Below are 6,864 nucleotides of genomic sequence, written 5' to 3'. Positions count from 1 at the left end.
TTGCTATAAAGATACCTGAAATTATGGAAGCAGCTTTAGGACTGGGTAACGGGCAGAGGCTGGAAGAGGGTGGAGGGCTAGAATAAGGTGGAAAGATGAGGGGAAGTTTGGAACTTCCTAGATACTTGTTAAATTGTTGTGACCAAACATGCTGAGAGTGATATGAACAATGAAGTAGAGGCTGAGGAGGTCTCAGATGGAAAGGAGGAACTTATTGGGAACTGGAACAAAGGTCACTTTTGTCATGCTTTAGCAAATAGCCAGGGTTCAATTTGCCCCTGCCCAAGGGATCTATAGAACCTTGAACTTCAGAGTGAACATTTAGGGTATCTAGTGGAAGCAATTTCTAAGCAAAGGGTCAAGATGTGGCCTAGCTACCTCTAACAGGCTATGCCCATATGTATGAACAACAACAATAACAAAAATGATGTAAAACTGGAACTTATATTTAAAAGAGATGAAGACCACACAACTTTGGAAAATTTGTCCAGCATGTGAAAGAAAACCCCATTTTCAGGGGAGGAATTCAACCAGGCTAAATAAATTTGCATAAGTAAAGAGGAGCCAAATACTGATAGCCAAGATATTGGAGAAAAGCCTTGAAGGAATTTCAGGGACCTTTGTGGCAGCCCCTCCTATCATCGACCTCAAAGCCTAGGAAGACAGAATGGTTTCCTTGGTCAAGCTCTGGTCCCTATCACCCCGTACTGCCCTACATAGCCTCTGGACACCTCCCTGTACCCCAGCCACTCCAAATCCAGCCATGGCTAAAAGGGGCCCAGGTACAGTTCTTGCTGCTGTTTCAGAGGGTGCAAGCAGTAAGCCTTCACAGCACCCACATGGTATTAATCCTGCAGGTGCACAGAGTGCAAGAGTTGAGACTTGGGAGTCTCTGCCTAGATTTTGGAGAATATATGGAAAAGCCTGGATGTCCAGGCGAATGTCTGCTGCAGGGGTGGAGCCCTCGTGGAGAATCTCTACTAGGGCAGTGCAGAGGGGAAATGTAGGGTTGGAGCTCCCACACAGAATGACCACTGGGGTGTTGCCTAGTGGAGCTGTGAGAAGAGGGCCACCATCCTCCAGATGGCAGAGTGGTAGATCCACCAGCAGCTCTTGCACCCCCAGCCTAGAAGAATGGCAGGCAGTCAATGCCAACCCTTTAGAGCAGCCACAGGGGCTGAACCCTGGAAAGCCATGGGAAAGAGCTGCCCAAAACTTTGGGAGCCCAGTCCTTTCATCAATGTGCCCTAGATGTGGGACACAGAGTCAAAGGAGACTATTTTTGGAGACTTAAGATTTAATAACTACTCTACTAAATTTAGGACTTGCATGGGGCCTGTAGCCCTTCTCTTTTGGCTAATGCCTCCCTTTTGGAACAAGAGTATTTACCCAATGCTTGTTACCCCCCATTGCATCTTGGAAGCAAGTAGTTTTCGATTTTACAGGTTCATAGGTGAAAGGGATTTGCTTTGTCTCAGATGAGACTTTGGACTTTGGACTTTGGAGTTAATATTGGAATGAATTAAGACTTTGTAAAGTTTAAAACCATTGAAAAGAGATACTTACATTTTGCAGTGTGAGAAAAACCTGAGATTTGGAGGGGCCAGGGGTAGAATGATATGGTTTGGATCTGTGTGCCCACTAAATCTCAAGTTGAATTGTACTCTCCAGTGTTGGATGTGGGGCCTTGTGGGAGGTAATTGAATCATGGGGGCAGAGTTCTCATGGATGAATTAGCACCATTCCCTCAGAGCTATTCTCATGATAGTGAATGAGTGAGTAATATGAGATCTGGTTGTTTAAAAGTGTGTACAACCACCCCCACCCCTTGGTCTTGCTCCTACCATGTAAGACACCTGCTCCACTTTGCCTTCCACAATGAGTAAAATTTCCCTGAGGCCTGCCCAGAAGCAGATGCTGCCATGCTTCCTGTGAAGCCTGTAGAACTGTGAGACAACTAAACTCTTTTCTTTATAAATTACTATAGTCTTCATAGCAGTGTAGTTCTTTATAGCAGTGCAAGAATTGACTAATATACTTGCACATGCACACACACACACATATATTTACTTACACAAAATATACACTTTTAAAAATCCCAGGTTATTTTTTATTTTCCTTTTACCTTATTCAAATTCTGTTTTCTTTCTTCGATTCAACATAGTACCACTCATTCACCTTCTGTCATATTTCTAGTTAATTATACATATCATTACTGCAACTATCTTAATCCTGCAAAATAAATTCTCACAACTACTCTCATAGATTTTGAGAGAGTGAATTCTTCAAATGTCAGTCATAAGCTCTGTATTTAAAATATCTCACCTGACAATCACTAAAATTACAATTCTTACTTTGGTTCAACTTCATTTATGATAACATAGAACATTATTAATAAGTAAAAGGTAATGCTACACTTTTTATTCAAATGTGCCAATGTCTATCCAGATCAATAGAACCTCCCAAAAGTGAACCCCTAATCTCAAGCAGGAATTCAACCTGCTTGAATACTAATGCACAGAGGTTAGGTTTCCTGTGTTAGGCTAGCAAGAGAGCCAAGAGAAGTCCTCCAGGGTGGCATTCATTACCTTAACAAATTTGCTGTGGTCAAAGTTCTGCCCTTCAGTACTGCAGATACATAAACCTGATTTTGTCAGCACATACGGAGAGTGTCCATCTCTCAGGACCAGCTATTGACCAAGCTCACGTGACTGATGCATAAAAGCACAAAGTCAATTGGTCTGTGGATAAAGTGCAATGGGTTCTTAACCCTCCTTTTGGCTACTACTCTTTGTTGTTTGTTTTCCACTTTTAATCAAATGATTCCTGCTTACTACAACTGCAAGTGCAATTTCTTCCACCCCATAGTCTGCTGGCTGTTTATAGAATGGAAAGTGGAATCAAAGTATCCCCCGACTTTGTTGCCCACCCCCTTTAAGAATGTTTTCAGGGTTTATGAGTGAATTACTCTAAAGGTTTTTTTCATATGCACAATTCTTTTTAAATGGAAAAGACAGGAAACCAGCCCTCTAAATTTAAAAATGTACATACAAATAAAATCAAATTTAACGAGGAAATGAAAAGAAGCAAAATATTGTTTAGAATTTCTCAAACCCTGAAAGTTTAATGACTGTTCAAATCTTTCCTGGGTCTACCCTGTGCACTGAACACATGACCTCTGCTTTCTTGTGCCATTGAACAAAATATTTCCAAAAAACTGCCTTGCAACATTTCTGAACTTGACCCCAAATGGACTTCTTAGAGGGCTCACCGACCATCAATTATTCTGATCAGAGTCAAGAGATCATATGTTTAATAAGAGATATTTACCCTATGAGCCATGGTAGCCAAACCCAATTTCTCATGATACCTTCAAAAACAAAGAGATTGACTAGAAAATGCCTGTATAACACTTCAATGATTCACACAAGCTTTCCCAAGGACAGACCTATGATAAAACATTGGCTAATGGAAAATAAAAATCAGTGATGCTCTGCTGTCAAGTCAGAGACTAAAAGCCACCAGCGAATACCAGTGAATTCATACCAGTGAATTATTTACATGATATAAGACTCTTCACCAGCAAAGATTTCAATCAATTCATGTTTTTTAAGTCTTTATCACTCAATTGGAGACCTTCCTTGGAATCTCTTCTGGTGGCAAGGCCATGTTTCTCAAGTTGCCCAGGAAACTGTCAGTTTTTGTCTGTGATCCTGGCAGAGGTATTATGGTCAGTTCTCTCAAAACCATCCTAGTTTCAAAAAGTAAACAATATTGTTTCTTACCTATAGGACCAGACCCAGAACCAATAGCTGAGGACTACATTCCTTGTTTAGAACACATTTCTGCTCAAAATGCCATCCTTTCTTAGAAAAAAAAAAAAATCCTACTAGCATAGCTGTATTGTCAGCTTTATCTCTCACCTAGAGGGTGCAATTATTGCATAACTGTCCAACTTGCGTCCTCCTTTCATGGAGTTCCATTTAGCTTAGGATTATGTACAAGACTCTTAAAAATGTCAGAAAAGCCTTGAAATGTCAATTCCAGGTCAGCTTGTCCAGATCTTATACAACTTTCGCTTTTGCACACTTGACTTCAGCCACTATGGCTTTCTGCTAATCTCTTTTAAGCTATGCTCACTCTTGTCACATGGTCTTTGCATATACTGAATGAAATGATTGCTGTTTTCTCCTCACTTACAACTAGTAATTCTATGCATTTTTCTGATCTCAGTTCAATTATCATTTAAGAAGTCTTCCTTGACTTCACTGAATTAATATTCATATCTAAAACTATTAATCTGTATTGTACAAAGTACATAGTCATCTCTATTGGCACTTTTTACATGTGGTTATGACGCCTGAATATACTTTTGTCATCTTCACTAAACTGAAAACTTCATGAAAGCAAAACCTGGCAAGTTTTGGAGACTGTAATTCCCCAGGATCTATTTCTACACCAGACATATATTAATACTTTAATAATATTTGTTGAATGAACAAAAAAAGTAGAATGTGATGCAATGAACTGAAGGACATTTACACAACCAATTACAAATTAGCATTCACTTTCTATTTGTTTGATTTTACCCTGCTTCTAAAGTACTGATGCAGTATGAGGAAAAAGGAAGAAAAAAACAATGTATAACGTACTAGGATTAATATTGGGGATCCTACCACTCTGTGACCAGAAAATCATATGCTGTCTTATTTATGTTTGTCATTCCATCTCAGAGTAAAAGAAAGAAAAAGCAAATGTTGAATTAGAAGAGTATGTGACAGAGTGAACATTCTTTATGTCTTGCCAGCCTATCTTAAGACCTTGAAAGCAAGGATCAGAAGAGGGAAGGTTACACTAATCTTTGGGAATTGACATCATTTTTTTCTTTTTTTTTTTATTATACTTTAAGTTCTGGGATAGAGGTGCAGAATGTGCAGGTTTGTTACATAGATATACACGTGCCATGGTGGTTTGCTGCACCAATCCACCCGTCATCTACATTAGTTATTTCTCCTAAAGCTATCCCTCCCCTCACCACCCACCCCTGGCAAGCCCTGGTGTGTGACATTTCCCTCCCCTGTGTCCATGTGTTTTCATTGTTCAACTCCCACTTATGAGTGAGAACATGTGGTGTTTGGTTTTCTGTTTCTGTGTTAGTTTCCTGAGAATGATGGTTTCCAGCTTCATCCACATCCCTGCAAAGGACATGAACTCATCCTTTTTTATGGCTACATAGTATTCCATGGTGTCAAAAATGTGTCACATTTTCTTTATCCAGTCTATCATTGATGGGCATTTGGGTTGGTTCCAAGTCTTTACTATTGTGAATAGTGCTGCAATAAACATAGGTGTACATTATAAATCATTCTACTATAATTGACATCATTTTTAAAATAGAAGCCCATAGACCTATCCTACTTCTTTCTCAATTCACATCTCTGTATTTATACTTTGGATTAAAGTAACACAGCAACAGTAATTTGCTCTTTACAAAGAGCTACCTACTATTTTCTATTAATTTTATTAAAAAGTTTTTAAAAGGCTTATAAAAGGAGGTGGTATAACATTTTTATTAAAAATAATAATTTTAATTCATTTCTTAAATAAATAAAATATATATATATATATGCGTGTGTGTGTGTGTGTGTGTGTGTATTGCCCAACTTGTAGAAGAAAGTTAAACATACTTCATGTATTTAGCCTCATCCAGGTATTCAAAGCCTAGCACCTAATCTGGATTTCCCACACAGTACATTGTGATACCTATTTATTATTTTATAATAAATAATAAAATTTATCACAAGGGCTGAAATCTTCAAATCCATGAGATTTGTGCATTTTCTGTTTTAATGAGATCTTCAAGGGGAATGAATATAAAATTTGCTTATTTTGCAAGGAATTAAACAAAAGGAGTTGGGTGTATCAAATGTTCAGTAGCATCAAGCTAGAAGAGTATCTCATCATCCGTCTCACAGTTAAGAGAGCCTCATGAACAAGATGGGTAGGAAAATAATGAGGTGGATACGGGGAGAAGGAGAGAGGAAGGATAATGTGTACAGAGGGTTCAGGTTATTGGTTAATACTCCATCCAAGAGAAATATCTGGATGGATGCTGCTGAAGTTTATAGGTGTTACTTTCCTTTACCTATGCTTTTACCACTGACCAACTTCCCTGATGAACATCTTATTCTTTTACCAGCTATATTAATATATTTATTCAGGTAACAGTTAAGTCACACAGGCCTTGAAAGTATTCTTTCTCTTTCCAGTGACCTGCAAATTTCCACTCTGTTCTACTGTCATTGTTTAACAGTTCATCTCTCAAAGAGCTGTTATACTTCACTTATTCCTGAATTCTTGAGGGAGATCTCATTACAACCCCAAGTTAACAATACTTATATTCATATATGAAACATTTCTCAGAAGTTCTACTTCTTAGTCCCTATTTATATAGTATAAAGAGTTTTCTTAAATACAGTCATACTGAACTAAAATTTATTGCTTAACCTACTAATTAGGCAAACTGTATCTCCTCTTCTTAATGCGTAGCACTAGTTCACAAATTCTAGGTAAAAGACCAAGTGTGTCTTCATTAATTTGATTTTGAAATTAATCCTTCTCAACAAATGAAAATTTTATAATTAAATACATTTATTGAACGAATTGTCTTTCTGTTTGGTATGATAAAGGAGAATTTTCGCCATTCTTACCAAGAATCCTTATATAAAGATCCATATGCGTCTATCTCCTCTTTAGGAATTTAAATGACAAGACAGGAAATATAAAAATTTTCCATATTAATTATAAATTCGTACTTAACATACCTATTAAAATGATTTTCTTTATGTAATATAAGAATGATTA

Source organism: Hylobates moloch, unplaced genomic scaffold, assembly GCF_009828535.3.
Source record: "Hylobates moloch isolate HMO894 unplaced genomic scaffold, HMol_V3 SCAFFOLD_4, whole genome shotgun sequence".
Taxonomy (NCBI): domain Eukaryota; kingdom Metazoa; phylum Chordata; class Mammalia; order Primates; family Hylobatidae; genus Hylobates; species Hylobates moloch.
The sequence above is the reverse complement of the archived record's forward strand: the minus strand, read 5'-3'. Positions refer to the sequence as shown.